Raw genomic sequence first — 21418 nt, forward strand, 5'->3', positions numbered from 1 at the left:
ATCTTTTCTGGTGCTAAAATTCAATTCTTTTATAGAAGAAGCTGGCAAACCAAATTAGATCTTTCTGGGAAAAGATACAAGATGTTGAAAGAAACCTCAGAAAACTTGGTGAAGGAACTGACGCTTGGATGGTAAATAGGAGAATGAATTTCTCTTTGAAAAAGATTGCGGCAGACATGCTAGAAACTTATCCCTTAATAGTTTGAGGTGAAATAATCATGTGCTAAAAAATTCAGAGAATGGGTTGAACAATATTTAGAATAATATTCCATGTACCATTTCAACCTGCATTCCCAAGCCTCTTGGGCTTTGGAATCTAACGGATCAGGAAGTACAGCAAAAGATCCATCAGAAGAGCATGGCACAAGTGCTGAGATGGAGGCACAGGACGGGACGTGGACGACTCCACACCCGGGACTCAGGACCTCAGGAGGAACTTCTCAGTTTTACGTGAATGGATACGGAGACATGATTAAGAAAACTTATCAGATGGTAACTCCAATTATTCAGGAGGGAGAAAATTACCCCAAAGGGTTTATTACAAAAGAAGGCCAAAGGATTTGTAAGCAGATCAGAAAGAGACAAGGAACTGAGTGGAAAGAAGACCGATCTCAAAGTAGTACACAAAGATTTCAAGAAAATGTCCTACAAACCAAATGTGGAGCTGCTCCAGGAATTGGGAGACAAACTGAAATGGAGTGAGTCAGCACAGCTGCACGTGCCTCAGCCTCTGCTCCCAGAACTCCCTGCGCGACCCACGGCTGAGCTGATGGACTGGCTCAACCACTTCCGGGTAACTTTTTCACTCAATAATGAAGTAAGCAGTCAGCACATCAGGCTGTTCGATGATCTAAGAAATCTGAAGTATAAACATGACAGCCTCCATGCGTCTTTGGATGGTGGAACATCAAAGTGTTTTGCTTCATGGGGAGCCCAGAGCTTCACCTCCGGCAAACAGTACTGGGAGATGCTGCTCATGGACAGCTCTTGGGACTGGGCTGTAGGCATCTGTAAGGATTCCTGGATAAGGAAGGACAAAGGCATACTGGACGAGTCCAACAGGGACAACTTTCTCCTTATGTGTGTAAAGCAGGATGACCATTACCAACTCTGGACCACTGCCCCCACCACACCTCTGTGCACAGAGAGACCTTTGGGCAGGGTTGGGGTGTTCCTTGATTGTGACAGTGGGAGTGTAAGTTTTGTGGACATTGCCAAGCACTCCCTCCTTTGGAGGTACAATGATGGCGTGTGCACTTGCCCTGTCAGGCCCTTCATCTGCACTGACCACAGGTGAGGAGGCTGAGTCACGGCCCAGACGGGATGCTCAGGACTCCTTCTCTGGCGGGGCCCTTGTCCAGTGCTGAAAAGAATATTGCATTGTCTTTAGGCTCTTTCTACTGTAATGGACCCTCCTTTTTACTGCTATACTATAAAGCAGGTGTCAACTGCAAAAAAAAAAAAAAGAAAAATCATAGCTTTGACTAGATGGACCTTTGTTGGCACAATAATGTCTCTGCTTTTTAATATGCTGTCTAGGTTAGATTGGCTGTGTGATTAAGACATACAAACTACTACATATAAAATCAATAAGAAGAGTATATTGTATAGCAGAGGGAATTGTGCAAGTTGCTTAGTTGTGTCCTCCTCTTTGTGACCCCATGAACTGTACTGTCAATCGAATTTTCCAGGCCAGAATACTGAAGTGGTTATCCTTTCCCATCTGCAGAGGATCTTCTCAGCCCAGGGATTGAACCCAGGTCTCCTGCATTGCAGGCGGATTCTTTACCAGCTGAGCCACAAGGGAAGCCCACAGGGAATTATAGCCATTATCTTATTATTACAACTTTTAATGAAGATATTTGTAAAAGTACTGAATCACTATGCTGTATACTTGAAACTAATGTGATATTTTAAATCACCTGTATTTCAGTAAAAGATTTTAAATAATACAAATGAATTTGTGTACAAAACAGAAACCGTTTCACAGATGTAGAAAACAAACTTACAGTTACCCTCAAAGGACAGAAGTAGTAGCGGAGGGACAGATTAGGAGTATGGGACTAACAGATACAAACTACTATACATAAAATAATTAAGCAACATAAATTTACTGTATAGCACTGAGAATTATATCAAGTATCTTGTATTAGCCTATAGTGGAATATAGTTTGGAAAAGAAAAGCTGAATCACTATGCTGTACACCTGAAACTAACACAATATTGTAAATCAACTATCAGTTCAGTCGCTCAGTCGTGTCTTGACTCATTGTGACCCCATGGACTGCAGCACACCAGGCCTCCCTGTCCATCACCAACTGCCTGAGCTTACTCAATCTCATGTCCATCAAGTTGGTGATGCCATCCAACCATCTCATCCTCTGTCGTCCCCTTCTCTGGCCTTCAGTCTTTGCTAGCATCAGGGTCTTTTCCAGTGAGTCAGTTCTTCACATCAAGTGGCAAAGTATTGAATTTCAGCTTCAGCATCAGTCCTTCCAATGAATATTCATGACTGATTTCCTTTCGGATGGACTGGTTGGATCTCCTTGCAGTTCAAGGAACTCTCAAGAGTCTTCTCCAACACCACAGTTCAAAAGCATCAATTCTTTGGTGCTCAGCTTTCTTTATACCATATAGTTTTTCTTTATAAAGAAAAAGTAAATTTCATTATGCTGCTACTGCTAAGTTACTTCAGTCGTTTCTGACTCTGTGCGACCCCATTGACGGCAGCCCACCAGGCTCTGCCATCCCTGGGATTCTCCAGGCAAGAACACTGGAGTGGGTTGCCATTTCCTTCTCCAGTGCGTGAAAGTGAAAAGTGAAAGTGAAGTCGCTCAGTCATGTCCAACTCTTTGCAACCCCATGGACTGCAGCCTACCAGGCTCCTATGTCCATGGGATTTTCCAGGCAAGAGTATTGGAGTGGGTTGCCATTGCCTTTTCCGATATTTCTTTATACTTTATACTATATTTTTATAAAGAAATATAAACTATATACTAAATCAACTATACATCAGATTATACTAAATCAGCTTTATGCTAAATCAAGTATACATCAGTTAAAAAAGTGTGTTTAAATGGTGGAACTTTGAATCCCCAGGATTTTGTTTCTTTACTTAACGTAAATTAGTTTTTTCCGGAAATAGTTTTGTTCATTAATATTTCCTTTAAAAGTCTTTTAAAATTAATTTATTTTTATAATGCAACACCATTCAGAATTTTAGGCATTGATTTTGAAATTGCTGAAGTGATTGAAAAGAACAAATTACACTTAAGTGGCCAAGAAAATTCTCAAAACAAAGAGTAGCAGGGGACTTTGTCTGCCATTTTGTAGACTATAAAACTACAGAAAATATTAATGTTGGTGATTGTCTGAACAACTGGAAAATGGATCAGTTAAACACAAACAGACCTAAGTATATATAATAATTTGTTAAAAATTGTACCCTACCTATTTGTTTCTCTTCATAGTTGTCACTTTATTAACAACTTGAAAAAAAATGCAGAACTTTATCTCCTATAATGCACCAAAGTCTTAATGAGTAGAGTGTATTTTTGGTGGTCCAGTGGTCAGGAGTCTGTCTGCCAGTGCATGGAACACTGGTTCCATCCTTAGTCTGGGAAGATTCCAAATGCAGCTGAGCCTGCATGCTCTGGAACCCATGTTCTGGGACAAGAGAACCCACCAGAACCAGAAGCCTGCACAGAGCAAGGAAGACTGGCACAGCCAAAAATAAATAAATAATTTTTAAAAATGTATTATAGAATTAAGTATGCACAGTGATGTCATAAAACAATTAGAAAAAATTATATGAAAAATAATTGGATTGAGAATTCTGAAAGCAAACTTAAAGCAAACGTTGTACTTGTTTAAATGTCTTTAGTATTTAACCTTTTAGAATTATATAATATCTATTTTCTGTTTAGTGTTTCTAATTTAAATTCCAGTTTAATGTTTATATTTCCACTCAGCATATCTGTTTTTATTTATTCACCTAGTATTTCTCATCCATATCTTCATTTTCTTCCTTTTGTAAGTGAATTGTTTTATATGTATGAACATGATTTTTTAGAGAAATTGAAGAGTACAGGGAGCATAATTGTCATGACTTTACCTACTTACTCCCAGTCCTGCTTCTCAAAATATTTTCATTTCTTTCAACATTCTCTTCTGATTTATTCAACATAATTACTATTTTTTTGATAGCATTGACTATGATGGACAGAAGGTGTTAAGTAGAAGCAAACCTTAGATATATGCAAAATAGAGGGCAGTAACCTTAAAACATTAGGGGCCCCATGGCCATGTTAGTTAAGTATTTGGGCATTCAGTGCTTGGGGCATGTCCTGAAAATAGTGAACTAATGTGATGTTTTGTGGAATGTTAAGATGATCAAGATTGCTGTGGACTGCTTTGGCGGTAGAGTCAAGTGTTGCCCCTTCTTGGTATTCATGCTCTTGACTTGTCCCATTGACTGTGTTGAGACCTGTGACTTGCTTCTGAACGTCAGTTATAGCAAGGGTGATGGGAGTGCAATTCTTAAATTTCATTTGTTATACGAGATTCTGTCTTGCTAGGCGATTTGGTCTAAGGATTCCGATTGTTGGTTAACAAAGTAATTGATCATATTGGAGAAGTCCATGTGGCAAGAAACTGTGGGGAACTTGTTTCCAGCAAATAGCCAGCAGGCAGTCAAGGTCCTCAATTCTTTAACCAACCACAAAGAAATAAATGCTCCCAACAACATAAGTGAGCTTAGTAGTAGATTCTTTCTCATTTGCACCTCCAAGTGATAATGTAGGATAGGAAATACCTTGATTGCAGCCTGGTGAGACCCTATGAGAAGATTCAGCTGAGTTGTATCTAGATTCCTGACTCTCAAAGATTGGGAGATGTAGGTAACCATGAAGCTGTTTATGACAGCAGGAAAATTAACATAGTGCTGAGGCAACACTGTGAAAGTTGAACTTTCTTGTCCACTCCAGATTAAAAAAACTCACTTTGAGTGTTCCTTGTAAATAAGGAAAAAAGACATTAGATTGTGTGTGTGTATACTCAGTCATGTCCACCTCTTTGCAACCCCATCAACTGTAATCCACCAAACTCCTTTGTTCATTGGATTTCCAAGCAAGAACATTAGAGTGGGTTGCCATTTCCTCCTCTAGAGTATCTTTCTCACCCAGGGATCAAACCCATGTTTCTGGCATCTCCTGCATTGGCAGGCAGATTCTTTACCACTGAGCCCGCCTGGGTAGCGCAACCAGGTTGGTAGCTGCATATCAATTGACAGGGTCTGCAGGTGCCACTGGCAACCCACTCCAGTGTTCTTGCCTGGAGAATCCCAGGGACGGGGGAGCCTGGTGGGCTTCCGTCTATGGGGTCACACAGAGTCAGACACGACTGAAGTGACTTAGCAGCAGCAGCAGCAGGTGCCATGAAGGTCACCACTTGATTAAGTTTACAGTGATCCATAGTTGTTCTCCCGTTTCCGTCTGACTTCAGTGTTGGCCAACCTGATGAGTTTAGTAGGGATAAGATAGATTTCTCTACCTCTCCCTCTGTGAAGTCTTTGGTTAAATTCTGTAAATCCCCCAGGAATGTTGTATTGCTCCTAGTTTATTATCTTGGTAAGGAAAGAAAGTTCCATGAACTCTCTTCAGACATTCCTACCGTAATGCCTCTTATTCCACAGGTCAGAAAGTTAATGTGGGTTTCTTCCAGTTGCCAAGTATGTCTGTTCCAAGTATATATTCAGGAACCAAGGAAATAACCACAGGGTGAATTCCTGGACCATTTGGCCTCATTCTTGGTCAGGCTGGAGTTAACAACTCCATGTATAGCACCTGACTCATGTATCCTCTATCACCATAAACCTCTTTCTTAAATTAACTTCTGAACCACAGTGCCAGGAATTAAAGGCTGTTCAGAGACAATGTTTATTAATAACTATTTGATTTTTACAATATATAATACCTCTAATTAGTGGCTGCAAGTCTCTGGGGAAGGTTAAGAGGAGGGTATGTGGTGTGACTTAACTTCTGCTAGGTCCTTTTGCAAGGGACCTGGTTTCCACTTAATTCAGCCAACTCTGCATCTGTGAGCTAACTCAGATTTGGCAAGTGAGAAGGCTTTAAGTTCTTGATGAGAAGTTAACTTGATGAGAAGGCTTTAACTCTGCACTATGTGTTGGTGACAGACTTCTGGCTACAAGATCTAGCATTTTTCCTGTTATATAAATTAAACATGGACTGCACACCTGTTTTGTTCCTGGGGGCACTGTAACCATTTAGCTGCTGCCAAATTATTCTGATGATAAGTACATCCCTGATGCTCTGTACAGGTAATGTACCCACCTTATCTTTGGTGTTTAAGTATATCCTCTTGGACTGTGTTTCCTTGGCTCTCATCATCTCCATTGAAGCCTGGAAGCTCTTCTTGATGACCACATTCCCTGTTCTTACCAGGCTTACAAAGGAGAGTAATCATAGTCCTTTTTTAAGGATGGTAGATGTCGTTCCTCCCTGCACTAATGCTCTCTGGGCTCTCTTGTGTAACATAGATGAGCAGTGGCAGTATGAAATTCTCACATGATAAGTCCAGTTCAGCTCCCTCAATCATTACATTCTTTCCTCCTTTCTTCCATATCAATGCCAAGAAAGCTCTGACATCTCAGCCTTTAAATCCAGCTTTTGGTGTACCAATTAGATAATAATGGTCATCACTTTCAGCTACGTGAACTAGTGTATTAAATCTGTTCTCTCTGCTAAGTGTACCCATGTCGATTAATTTGTCCTGATGTGGCATTATATTTTACCCTCTGTGGTCAAATACTTCAGGAATCCACTCTACACATGGTTCTCTAGTTTCTTCTGGGTATGTAAGCTATTTCATCTTGGGTCATAGTGTGTACCTGTCCCCCCTGGATCATGCTGAGTTTTGACTCTAGTTTTAAATCTAATGGCCAAAGGAGTTGGCTGTGGCGGGTCTTTAGGAAAATGAGCATAACCCTTCATGAATTTTTCCTTGTGAGATTATCAGAAAATTTTTAAGCCAAAGAGGGCTAGTGTTCTTAGACACTGGAAAGCAAGCTATTTCCACCTGTATGGAAGGCTCCTAATTACTAGTGGAGGGTTACAGAGTAGGGAAGGGGTCAAAATTGTTATTTTCATTTAAGACTAACTAGATGCTCCATTCTAAAGGAGATCAATCCTGGATGTTCATTGGAAGGACTGATGCTAAAGCTGAAACTGCAGTACTTTGGCCACCTCATGCGATGAGTTGACTCACTGGAAAAGACTCTGATGCTAGGAAAGGTTGGGGGCAGGAGGAGAAGGGGACGACAGAGAATGAGATGGCTGGATGGCATCACCGACTCTGTGGACATGAGTTTGAGTGAACTCCGGGAGTTGGTGATGGACAGGGAGGCCTGGCGTGCTGTGATTCGTGGGTTGCGGAGAGTCGGACACAACTGAGCGACTGAACTGAACTGAGATGCTCCATTCGAATTTCAGGATCTTACTCTTTCCCCATTAAGGTTTTAATTTTCAAATGAGAAACTTGAGACTGAATTTAGCTGATTTTTGTAATTCAGGAGTGTACAAAATTAAATTTTTAGTTTGACTTTCAGCACTGTCAGCTCTCTGGTTCTCACAATGTGACATAAGCTGAGAGTTAATGGACTTGAGGTTTTCATTTTCTAAGTGCTCAGTTGTCATCATTACTACCATAATGGGACGTATCCTGTGCTGTGAAGTCATTCAGTCATGTCAGACTCTTTGTGACCCTGTGGACTGTAGCCCACCAGACTTCTCTTGTCTGTGGGATTCTCCAGGCAAGAATACTGGAGTGTGCTGCATGCCCTCTTCCAGGGGATCTTCCCGACCCAGATATTGAACTCAGGTCTATTATGTTTCCTGCATTGGGAGGCCAATTCTTTACCATTAGCATCACTGGGGAAACCCAGTGGCAAATATAGTATCCAGTTAAGTTCCAAAGGCATGTTCTTGAGTTGACACTTCATCACCATGAAACACTGCTGAAAGGTTCACTGGTTTTCTGAAACTGCTCTGTGTCATATATTACTAGCATCCCATTTGCTTGGCCAAGATCTCAGCCCTGTGTTTAATCCCCAGGATATGACCAAACCAGTCCCCAAATCTCATCTTTACTGGTTTATCATTTGGAACCATTCCCAGGACTATTTCGGTACGTTTCTGGATTCAGTTGGGAGTTGGAAACAACAGAGTAATTTGAATTGGTAAAATGTATTGTATACATAATTACTAAACTATGATAGAAGAGTAACTATAAAGATGTAAAGATAACACTAAATCTTCTAGGGCTGAAGGAGATTTCTCAAGGAAAGACAGCCTTGGAAGAGAGGGTTCCCTAGGCAGGAGTTCAGACCTTATAGGAGAAAGTGGAGTTAGAGCCTATTAAATAACAGAGAAGTTCACTGGATTGCCTTAACCAGAGCTGGTTCACAGCTATTGGGCAGCAGAAAACAATACTGAGTTATAGCCGTGTTAAGCATGGTAGACATGGTACATGAAAGATGGGGCACTGCTGCCAGCATGAGATCTGAAGGATGCCAATGTCTGTGTCAGTAGGCCTGCATCACAAGGGTAATCACTAATCCCAGGCTAGGGTATAAGGTTGCCAAAGGACTGCACACTCTTGTCATGAGCCTGGGATAAACACCACTGGATTTCCTTTTATATCATTGCTGCTAGTGGACTATGCATTAAGAGCAAGAATAACTTGACTGACATATGAAAAGGAAGAGAGATCCCTTTCCTACTGCAGTGTTCTTCCAGAGCTATATGCAAGTAAAGCTTAAATAGTGCTTACTGTGAGAGAAGTATCTGCTCATTAGTACAGAGCAGAAAACTGAAGGGTAACTTTGGAGTTGAGGCACAGTAAACTGGTAACTGATGAAGATTTCCTTAAATGTCTGGTGTTGGCAGCTCTTTGCTTTCTTAAGAGAGAGGCGGGTTGGATGCTCTGTATGTAGAAGTGGTGTTTGTGTAGGCTTTCTGATATAAGATTTTATCTCAACTTTACCCTTTTCCTCATGAATTCCATTTTTATATTTTTGTGTTGAGATTTGTTTCCCCATTCACCTTCCAGGATTTTAAATTTATTCTTTACAGTGATTATTCTTAAATTGGTCCAATGAATATTTAAATTTGATAGTCTTTTTTTTTTTTAAACTTTTAGAAAGTCTTTTTATGATTTAAATCTTCCATCCGTTTCATATATACCCAATTTTCTTTTTTCCTTCTTGATTGCTGAGTGTTTTAGGCATATTATTTTGCTTTGACTTCTTAAGGCTCGGCTCGTTTTAATTTGGGTGGTCAAATCCAATTTTTAGGATCCTTCCATTGCCAGAAATTCATGAATAATGGGTGTTGCCGTGGCCTCCATTCCTGTGAATATCACACTAACCAGTAGTTCTATTAACTGGATAGTGTTTTCCCAGCTTTAGGAGTAGGAGGCAACTCACTTTATAGTAATAGTTCCCTGTAGTTCCTGTGAGGCCAGGAATATAAAAACTTTCCATTAAGAGAACAGATATTTAAAATATAATTTTTAACATATTTGTACCGTTTTACTTACTTATCACTATTATAGTACTCAACTTCAGACCTAGTTAGGGTATCATGTTAAACTGAAAAGTATACTTGTTGAAAGTGCTTTCTATTTCAAAAGCTGAATAATACAAAACAAAAGAAAAACAGAACAAGATTAGTGTCAAGTAAAAGTATGAAAGTGGTTTATTTTTCTGAAAAATGACATTGAAGTGATATTACAAAATTTGATTCCATTCCTAACTCTGGAGTAAAATCTACACTGTCACGTGATGGGTCACAGCATTTATCTGAGTTTAAAAACAAATTTCTCTAAGCAATAATACAGTTGGGTAAAAGGATAGTGATAAGGTGATTAGATTGGCCGGAAAATGAAATTAACACAAAAATCAACAACAAGGAGTAGCCTTTAGAGAACTCTGAAAAGATGAATATTTTAGCTTATTTCCGAGGTTAAAATAACGGTCTAGTTTCATGGAATAATAAAAACACTTCTCAGTCTGCCTATGTCGTATGTATTTTTTTACTTGCATTCAGAGAAAACATGTATGTGATATTAGTAAAAAATGTTGAAAAAATATCTAAAATCTTTCTTTTAGGTTTACTTTAGGATGCTTAGAGGCAAATCTAAAGCTCATTTTAAACTATGATATTGACTGTTCTGTTCCACATTTTTTCTGTTTTCTGTTCTTATCCTTGCCATTTTTTCTTTCTCAATTTTTAAGCTATACTTCTAACTACTATAAATTTATTATACTGTCCTATGCCTAGAAATCCCATGGATGGAGGAGCCTGGTAGGCTGCAGTCCGTGGGGTCGCTAAGGGTCGGACACGACTGAGTGACTTCACTTTCACTTTTCACTTTCACACATTGGAGAAGGAAATGGCAGCCCGCCCCGGTGTTCTTGCCTGGAGAATCCCAGGGATGGAGGAGCCTGGTGGGCTTCCGTCTATGGGGTCACACAGAGTCGGACACGACTCAAGTGACTTAGCAGCAGCAGCATATTTGTAGAATATTAAAACATATAGCAAATGTCATGATTTTTGTCACTTCACTGTTATCTGTGATTCATGTGCTGGCTTATGGTATTTTCTTTGAGGATCTGTAACTTCTCAGAGATTATCATTTTAGTTAAGTCTTAGATTTAAACTTTTTGTAATGAATTGAGGACAAGCCTGTCAGTGTCACAGTTTGAATTTTTGCATATCTTTTTCTATGCTACTAAAAATGCATGTGTGTGATATCATCTAAGAGTAGAATCATACAGTTCTCTTTTCACTTAGCATGTCACAAATAACTTTATATTGTTAGTGCTAACATATTGATATAGCTCGTTTGTTTAGTTATATTTTATTCTGTACACATATAATGTAATTTTGTGAAACGTTCTTTTATAAATATTTTAGATTGATATTTTTGCCCCAGTAAGCAGTACTTAAAGTATCCAGACAGGTGAGTATTTTTTCTATGTTGGAAGAAGAAATATATAAATATTTATAGACAAGAGGCAGATTTTGGCAGACATGACTAGCCACTTACCAAATTTATTTTTCCTTTTTCATAGTGGATAAAGTTCCAGGAAGGTACTGGCTAAAACAGACTTCATGCTTCCCATTTATCTAGATGTGGCTAGTTTACACGTTCTTGCTAATGAAGTATTAGACAGAGTGTTATATACTACTTCCAAAGCTGAATTATAAAAATCTGCCATGCTTCTCTATGTTTTTTCTTCCATTAGCTGGCTTTGGACTCCTCATGATCAACTTTGGAAGCCTCTTATAGAGGATGACCTTATATGACCTTATAAAGTGCTAGAGGATGATAGAGCCTCTGTCACCTTAGCTTCCAGAATGATTGTGTGACTTGTATTTTATATGTTCTTCTCCCTGAGAGATGGTAGGCGTGTTATTAGAAATGTTTTTTCTTGTAATCTTGGAGTAATATCTTTCTCTGTTCCTTAACGGAGGGCAACCAACATTTAAATGTAATGTGTGTTTCTTAAGGTGGAAGCTTAAATCATTGGTTTAGAACTTTCTTTTATTATAAAGTATGTGAAGGTATAAATTTCCCTCTAAGCACAGTTTTACCTGCATTCTACAAATTTTGATATGTTGTACTTTCATTATCATTCATTTCAAAATATTGCCTAATTACCAAAACATTTAGGATATTTCAGATAACATTTTTGTTGCTGATGTCTAATTTAAATCCATAATATTCTGAGAATTTTCCCTGTGTTTTTTGGTCCTTAAGAATTCATAGAGGCTTGCTCTTCGGTCTTTTGGTGAATATTCAGTGTGTAGCTAAAAGGAGTGTGTATTCTGTAATTGGTGTTGTGATTGTATGTTGATTAGATCATGTTTATTAGCAGTGCTGTTCAAATCTTCTATATGTTTACAATTTTTGTGTTTGCTTCTTCCCTCAGTTACCAATAGAGGTGTAGTAAAAATCTCACATATGGTTGTCTATTTTTATATTTTTCCTTGTAGTTCACATTTTGCTTTATGTATTTGGGGACTCATTATTTGGTATATAAAAATTTGTAATCATTTTATCTTCCTGATTATTTACCACTTTATTATTATAAAGTTTTTAAAAAATCTTTATAATATTCTTTGTCTTGATTTCTTTGTTTAATGTAACAATCATAACAGCATTTTATAGTTTTTCATAGTTAAAGTTTGCATGGTATACATTTATTCTCCGTTTTATTGTAACCTATATGTGCTGTTTTATTCCAAGTGTGTCTCTTATAAATATCACGTGATTGATTTTTTTTCAGTCTGCATTGTCTGTTTTTACGGAGTAATCTTTATTAGTCTATTTGTTTGGTTTTTAGTTTTCTTTGTGAAGTTTTTATGTTGCTTTTGTTTGAAGGTATCTTTTTGCCATATACAAAATTCTAGACAGGCAGTTTTTTCTTTATTTTCTCCACCTTTATTGAGATACACTATATGTGTGTGTTGGGGGGAGAGGAATACTAATTCATCCATGAGAGAGGAGGAAATCCTGCTATTTGCAACAACTTAGATGAACCTTGAGGCTGTTGTACTAGGTGAAGTACATCAGAGAAAGACAAACACTGTGTAACACTTACATGTGGAATTTTAAGAAAATTTTAAGAAAAGATACTGAAGTTATTTCCATATTTTGACCATTGTGAATGCAGTGAACATAAGAGTGCATATATTTCAATAAAATCCTGATTTTATTTCCTTTATATATATACCTATAAGTGGGATTTCTGGATTATGTGGTGGTTTCAGTTTTCAATTTTATGATGAACATCTGTACTGTTTTATGTAGTGGCTGTACTAGTTGACATTCGCACTAACAGTGCACACTCTCACCAACACATGTTATGTCTTATCTTTTTGATAATAGCCATTCCAAACTGGTGTGACATTAATATCTCATTGTGGTTTTAATTTGCATTTTCTTGATGATTAAATGATGATGAGTGTCTTTTCATGTATTTCTTAGCCATTTGTATGTCTTCTGTGTAAAACTATTCAGATTCTTTGCCAATTTTTAATTGGATTGTTTTCTATTAAAGTTAGTGATTTATTAATTTGATTTAATATAGAAATGCAGTTTTACATTGTATAGAAATGCAGCTGTTTTCCGTATGTTGGTTTTGTATCCTGTAACTTACTTGTTGCATCCTGCAACTTGTTGACTTGTTTTTTCATGGAGTCTTGAAGATTTTCTGTATGGAAGGTCATTATCTGCAAAAACATTTTTTTTGCTTCCTTTTCTATTTGGATACCTTTAATGTTTTAAAATACATTTTCTTTTTCTTGACTGATTGCTCTGGCTAGGAGAGTTGAATAGAAGTGGTGGTAAGAGTGCACTTTTAATCTTTTATTCTATTCATGTGGTGTATTACATTTATTTTTGCATCTTGCACAATCCTTGCATCACTGGAACAAATCCTGCTTACTCAAGGTATATGATCCTTTTAATATATTGTTGAGTTTGATTTGCTAATATTCGTACAGGATTTTTGCATCTGTGTTCATCAGGAATATTGGTGTTTTCTTGTGGTATTTTTTTGTCAGGCTTTGGTATCAGAGTAATATTGGCCTCATAAAATGTGTTTGGAAGACCTCCACCATCTTCCTAGAATGTTTGTTAGAAGTCATCAGTGAAGCCTTCTGGTCCTGGACTTTGTTGCGAGGTTTTTAATTACTGATTCAATCTCCTTGCTAGTAACTGGCTAGTTCAGATTTTCTGTTTCATCATGAGATAGTCTTACTAGGTTGTATGTTTCTAGGAATTACTCATTTTTTAAAATCAGGTTTATTTATTTATTTAAATATTTGGTCCCACGCTTGCAGCATGTGGGATCTTAGTTCCCTGACCAGGGATTGAACCCACACCCCCTTTGTTGGAGAGCAGAATCTTAACCACTGTACCTCTGGGGAAGTCCTGAAATTTAGTAATTTTTTCCCCTAGGTTCTCTAATTTGTTGGCCTATGATTATTCACAGTAGTCTTTCATTATCCTTGCATTTTTGTGGAATCAACTGTAATACCTCTTTTATTTCTGAGTTTGTTTATTTCAGTCTTCTTTTTTTCTTGGTGAGTCTAGATAAAGGTTTTGTCAGTTTTGTTTACTTTTTCAGAGAACCAGTTTTTAATTTCTGCTTGAATCTTTATTATTATATTTCCGTCTCTCCACTAATTTCAAGTTTTTTGAAGTATAAAATTAGGTTGTTAATTTGAGATTTTTCTTGTCTCTTGAGATGGGTGTTTATTGCAGTAAACTTCCTTCTTAGAACTGCTTTTGCTGTATCCCATAAATTTTGGTATGTTATATTTCCATTTTCATTTTTCCCAAGAGAAGGAGAAAACAATAGAGAGGAACTACAAAAGCAGCCTGAAAGCAATTAATAAGGTGGCAATCATACATGCTGCTGCTGCTGCTGCTAAGTCACTTCAGTCATGTCCGACTCTGTGTGACCCCATAGACGGCAGCCCACCAGGCTCCCCCGTTCCTGGGATTCTCCAGGCAAGAACACTGGAGTGGGTTGCCATTTCCTTCTCCAATGTGTGAAAGTGAAAAGTGAAAGTGAAGTGGCTCAGTCATGTCTGACTCATAGCCACCCCATGGACTGCAGCCTACCAGGCTCCTCCGTCCATGGGATTTTCCAGGCAAGAGTACTGGAGTGGCTTGCCATTGCTTTCTCCGGCAGTCATACATACATATCAATAATTACTTTAAATGTGAATGCAGTAAGGTCTGTAATCAAAGATACAGTAATAGATAACAAATTTCTATTTATTTATACCAGTAAAAGTATATCTCTTTAATATATTCTGTATTGAATTCTTCAGTATAGTCATTGTATTCTTCATTTTCAAAATTTGTTTGGCTCCTTTGTTTTTTGTTTCTTTGTTGAACTCATTTTGTTTTTGTATTTTTTTCCTGATATATTAGTTTTTTATCTGTGTTCTCTTATAGCTCTCTGACCATCTGCATTGTAATTATTTTGAATCTCCTTGTCAGGCAAAGATTTCCTGGATCAGCCAGTTATTGTAGGCTTACTATGTTCTTCGGTAGAGATATATTTCCCCAATTCTTCATAATCCCAGTTGCTTTGTTTTCGTGTCTGTTCATTTGAAGAAGCAGTTAACCTCTTCCAGAATTTAGATACTGAATTTGATAAGGGTCAGCTTTTTACCTGTGAGTGAGAGTACTCTGGAACATGCTGTGACCCTGGGTATAGTGGCAGGATGACAATGTGGGGAATGTGTGGTAGTTTGGATCCCTGTAGACATGATGTGTAGTTAGCTCTGGCCACTGGGCTACACACCATTGACAGCTGTGTGGTTCTTGCTCAGCACTGAGAAGAGCCCTGTAGTAGTTCTAAGCAGTGCCTTCACTAGGGATTTATCACCTAGGGACCAAGGCAGGCTGTTGTAGAGGCAAGTTACAGGCATACATACAGTGATGAGGACCACTGCAGACAGCAAGGATTGGTGCTAATTATGGTCTCATTGGCCAAACTGGAGTTCCTGGCCATCAGTGTCATCTGTGGTTGCACACACTCTGTCCACATGTGCACACTGCTTTGAAGGCTGGCAGAGGTCATTGGGCTGGGTTGTGCAGTGCACAGCTTGGAGTGGCTAAGTATAGGTGGACTTGTTGGTACTGGCCAGTGACGGGAGGCAGGGCCTTATCTGGGCCCACAGGAAGCTCTGTGGTGCCTTCGTTGTAGGTGCTCTCACTGGTGGCTGCATATCCCTCCCATCCCTTCTGTGCATGCTCACTGCAGTGGAGGCCAGTGATGGATGTCAGTCTGTTAGTGCACAGTTGGAGGGACAATCCCTGAGCATGAACACAAGGGTCTGGTTCATTGTGGGGCGGTGGTGTTAGGCTGGTATTTTGCATTTGTGCAGCTGCAGCAGCCCCAGTTGGCTGCAGGTGTGGCTGTCTGGCTCCTTGGTGGGTAGAGATTCAGGGGGCTGGCATCTTAAACTCTCACAGCTGTAGAGAGTTATAACATATTATAATCTTTCCTCCTCTCTTCCATTGTGTGTATGTGTGTTTATTTCTTTATTTTATATATTTATAAAATATAAAATATCCTTATTTATAAAATAGCCACTGTAGTGGCTACAGTGTAGGTTCAGTATTGGTGGGAAAAGGGTACAGAGAGGGACTCAGGCAGTTGGCATCAATGAACACAAACACAAATACCTGTGGGGGAAAAGCTGGCAAGATCTGTAGGGGTCTACAGTGACTATGCTGGCCTTTGGCTTTCTCGTTGGTGAAATTCTCTGAGTTTGTCTGAAGAGCCGTTCTCTGTGAACTGTGATCCCTCTGGCTGCTTCTCTGTTAATAATATCACTTCTGCTTTTATTCCTCGTTCATAGCTGGGTCAGTAACATCTCAGGTTGCTGGGCTTGGTGGGATGAAACCAAAGCAGAACCCCTGTACAATCCACTGTGAAGCTGGGGAAGCTGATCAGTCACCCTACATTCCTTTTCTTGTCAAGAAGAGTTCTTTTTAGCTGTGAAAAATTTCTTCTTATCACTGAAGGGTGCCAGTTTGGGGGATGGGATGATGCAGGGAAAATGAAGTTAACCTTCCTTTTCTTGTAATGTGAATGTTCTCAGTTTTGTTGTTCTTAAAACTTCATTAAGTGGACTATAGAGATCTCCTGGATCTTTTTTTGTTCTTGGATAGCTGTTCAGTCATTGGTTTGTTTGTTTGTTTGTTTTTTAAAAAAAGATTTAGTTATTTATATGTAGCTGCACTAGGTCTACCTTGCTGCTTGAGGACTTTCTCTAGTTGCAGCAAGCAGGGGCTGCTTTTCATTGGGGTACGTGTGCTTCTCATTGCTGTAGCTTTTCTTGTAGAGCATGGGCTCTGTAATTGCAGCATATGGGCTTACTTGCTCCGCAGCATATGGAATCTTTGTTCCTCAGCCTGGGATGGAATCCATGTCCCCTGCTTTGGCAGGAGAATTCTTAACCACTAGACCACCAGGGAAGCTCCAGACATTGATTTTTACGGGATGATGGAAAAGCTAGGTTTTAATCCAACCAATAGGCATTTTTTCTTTCTTTCTTTAAATATATCATTCCATTATTCACTGGCTTTTATTATTTTCTGTGAGAAATGTGCCATATATCTTATCCTTTTAACTCATGTATGTACTCTATGGATTTTTTTCCCTCTTTATTAAATGTTCCCAGCTATTTGGTTTTGATGCACATTATGAAGTTTTTTATTTTATCCTCCTCTTCACCTATCAGCCAAGGCCCTGTAAATCATGACAAGTTGTATCATCCACGTGCTTGTGTCCATACTTGGTAATGTCTCTAACAGTTATCAGTCTGCCAGTCTAAGAAAGGCTTATCTTTTTGGAGTTAACTGTTTAGATTCTTTGGTTCCTACACTCTTATAACTTTTAAAATGTATAACTTTGTTTCCTTCCAGATGAAAAATCAGTTATATCAGTATCATGTATTAAGTGAACCACTCTTTTGCATCTAAAATTGAAATGTCTCCTCTATTATAGCCTAAGTTTCAAATATACCTGTATCTGTTTCTGTGCTCTATTGTCTTATATTACTTTTCTAGTCCTATGTTGCTTTCAATCTACATTGTTTTCAGTATTCTTGTATTTCTTCTAATATTCTAATGCAATTCCCTCCTCACTAGTGTTACTTATTCAGAATGTTTTGGGCTCTTCATATATAACTGGTGGGATTATAAATTTACATTTGTATTATACATTGGGAGCTAAAGAAATTTAGTCACAGTATTGAGTGCATTCACAATGCCAGGTCCCATGTAGAAGTGGGGAAATGGCCTCCCTCTGTTCTTTGTGCCATAGTTGGTTACCTGGGTCACAAAGCATTTCTGCTTTACTCCTGAGTCTCAAAGTCACTGTTGACCTGCTTTATCCATTCTTAGGCCTCACCAACTTAGCCAACAGACCCAAACACAATATGCAACAGAGCTGACCCTTGAATAGATACTAAGCTGTTCATTCTTACTCATTTTCTTTTTACCCTCTACTACCATCCAAGAAAAAGAAATGCAGCAAAGCAAAATGGTTGTCTGAGGAGGCCTTAAAATGATCTGAGAAAACAAGACCCAAGTGAAAGGCAAAGGAGAAAGGGAAAGATATGCCTAACTGAATGCAGAATTCCAGAGAATAGCAAGGAGAGATAAGAAAGCCTTCTTAAGTGAACAATGCAAAGAAATGGAGGAAAGCAGTAGAATGAGAAAGACTAGAGATCTTTTCAAAAAAAATTGGAGATACCAAGAGAACATTTCTTGCAAAAATGGGGCACAATAAAGGACAGAAGCAGTATGGACTTGACAGAAGCAGAAGATGTTAAGAAGAGGTGGCAGGAATACACGGAAGAACTGTACAAAAAAGACTTCAACGACACAGATTACCATGATAGTATGGTCACTCACTTAGACCAAACATTCTGGAGTGTGAGGTCATGTGGGCCTTAGGAGGAATTAGTACAAATAAAACTAGTGGAGGTGATGGAATTCTACCTGAGCCATTTCAAATCCTAAAAGATGATGTTGGCAAAATGCTGCACTCAATATGCCATGAAATTAGGAAAACTCAGCAGTGCCACATGACTAAAAGAGGTCAGTTTTCATTCCATTCATAAAGAGGGCAATGCCAAAGAATGTTCAAACTACCACATAGTTGTGCTTATTTCAAATGCTAGCAAGGTAATACTCAGAATCAACATGAACCGATAACTTCCAGATATACAAACTGGATCTTTAAAAGGCAGAGGAATCAGAGATCAAATTGCCAACATCCGTTGGATCATAGAAAAAGCAAGAGAATTCCAGAAAAACATCTACTTCTGCTTCATTGTTTATGCTAAAGCCTATGACTGTTTGGGTCACAACAAACTGGAAAATTCTTAGAGATGGGAGTACCAGACCACCTTACCTGTCTCCTGAGAAACCTGTATGCAGGTTGAGAAACAGCCATTTCAACTGGACATGAAACAATGGACTGGTTCAAAATAGGGAAAGGAGTACTTCAAGGCTATGTGTTGTCAACCTCCTTATTTAACTTATATGCAGAGTGCATCATACAAGATGTTGGCTGAATGAAGCACAAGCTGTATTCAAGATTGCTGGGAAAAATATCAATAACCTCAGATATGCAGATGACACCACTCTAATGGCAGAAAGCGAAGAGGAACTAAACTGGCTCTTGATGAAGGTTAAAGAGGAGAGTGAAAAAGCTGGCTTAAAACTCAACTTTGAAAATACTAACAGCATCCGGTTTCATCACTTCATGACAAATAGATGGGGAAAAAAATGGAAACATTTTGTTAATCTTAGTCTCCCAAATCACTGTGGATGGTGACTGCAGGCCATTAAATTAAAGAGGTTTGTTCCTTGGAAGCAAAGCAGTGACCAACCTAGACAGCGTATTAACAATCAGAGACATCACTTTTCCAGCAAAGGTGCATCTGGTCAAAGCTATGGTTTTTCTAGTAGCCCTGTATGAATGAACTTTTGAACTGTGGTATTGGAGAGGACTCTTGAAAGTGTCTTGGACTGCAAGGAGATCAGACCAGTTAATCCTAAAGGAAATCAACCCTAAATATTCACGGGAAGGACTGATGGTAAAGCTGAAGCTCTAATACTTTGGCCACTTGATGCAAAGTGCTGCCTCATTAGAAAAGACCCTAATGCTAGGAAAGATTGAAGGCAGAGGAGAAGGGGACCACAGAGGACAAGATGGTTGGATGGCATCACGGACGACTCAATGGACATGAGTTTGAGCAAGTTCCAGGAGACGGTGAAGGACAAGGAAGCCTAGCCTGCTGCAGTCCATGGGGTCACAAAGAGTTGGACACGACTGAGTGACTGAACAGAAATAATGTACAAATGTGAGAGTTGGACCATAATGAAGGCTGGGCACAGAAGAATTGATGCTTTTGAATTGTGGTGTTGGAGAAGACTGTTGAGAGTCCCTTGATCAGCAAGGAGATCAAACCAGTCAATCCTAAAGGAAATCAGCCCTGATTATTCATTGGAAGGACTGATGCTGAAGCTCAAATACTTTGGCCCCCTGATGGGAAGAGCCAGTTCAGTTCAGTCGCTCAGTCGTGTCCGACTCTCTGTGACCCCATGAATCACAGCACGCCAGGCCTCCCTGTCCATCACCAACTCCCGGAGTTCACTCAGACTCATGTCCACAGAGTTGGTGATGCCATCCATCCATCTCATTCTCGGTCGTCCCCTTCTCCTCCCGCCCCCAACCTTTCCCAGCATCAGAGTCTTTTCCAGTGAGTCAGCTCGTTGCATGAGGTGGCCAAAGTATTGCAGTTTCAGCTTTAGCATCAGTCCTTCCAATGAACACCCGGGATTGATCTCCCTTAGAATGGACTGGTTGGATCTCCGTGCGGTACAAGGGATTCTCAAGAGTCTTCTCCAACACCACAGTTCAAAAGCATCAATTCTTCGGCGATCAGCTTTCAACTCACTGCTTAAGATCCTGATGCTGGGAAAAATTGAAAGCATGAGGAGAAGGGGACGACAGAGAATGAGATGATTGGACGGCATCATCAACTCAATGAACATGAATAGGCTCTTGGAGATAGTGAAGAATAGGGAAGCCTGGTGTGCTGCATTCCATGGGATTGCAAATACTCAAACACAACTGAGCAACTGCCACTACCATTGTATTTTCTTTATACTTTAAAAACAAAATCTGCCAGATGCTGATGTGTTGAGAGAGGGTTATATACACCAGCTTTTAATAAAGGGTCTTCCCCTTAAACATAGAAGGAAATGATTGCTCCTCAGATCACTAAAGAAGAGAAATGTTCAATCAGAATGGGATAAAATAAAAGGGCTGATGAGATCTAGAATTAGTGATATGTGGAGCACTGAATATCAATATCGTATGTTGCTGGAGGAAGTATAATTTAATACAGCTGTTTTGGAAAATAGTATGACATTGTGTACTAAACCTCTATATATATATATTGTTTGTTAATAAGTCTGCTACTAGGTATGTATACAGCAGAAAAAGTGTTTATGTGAGAATATGTGTATAGTTGTGTTCATAATAATTTTATTTGAAGTAGCCCTAAAATGGAAACAACTCTCACGTACATCAGTAGTAAATTGGGTTATAAGATAAAGTATGTTAAGTCAATGAAACACTGTCCAGCAGTACAAACAAGGAATTACTAATAACACATAGTAATATGACCAAATCTCACTGATAAAACATTGAAATAAATCAAACACAAAACATAATAGTATTTATATGAATTTAAAAAGCATATCTATTGTTAAGGAATAATAA

At 38.9% G+C, this 21418-nt stretch overlaps 1 protein-coding gene and 1 pseudogene across 1 annotated transcript in view; both read left to right on the forward strand.

The window, feature by feature from the left end:
• Positions 1 to 12236, forward strand: part of LOC148778879 (tripartite motif-containing protein 43-like) — a 28391-nt pseudogene extending 16155 nt beyond the window's left edge.
• The window catches only part of STAG1 (STAG1 cohesin complex component), a 503309-nt gene that overhangs the window by 198644 nt on the left and 283247 nt on the right, over positions 1 to 21418 (forward strand). The gene's annotated exons all lie outside the window — the stretch shown is intronic.

Source organism: Moschus berezovskii, chromosome 1 (assembly GCF_049115385.1).
Source record: "Moschus berezovskii isolate FMDL1 chromosome 1, NW_MosBer_1.0, whole genome shotgun sequence".
NCBI lineage: Eukaryota > Metazoa > Chordata > Mammalia > Artiodactyla > Moschidae > Moschus > Moschus berezovskii.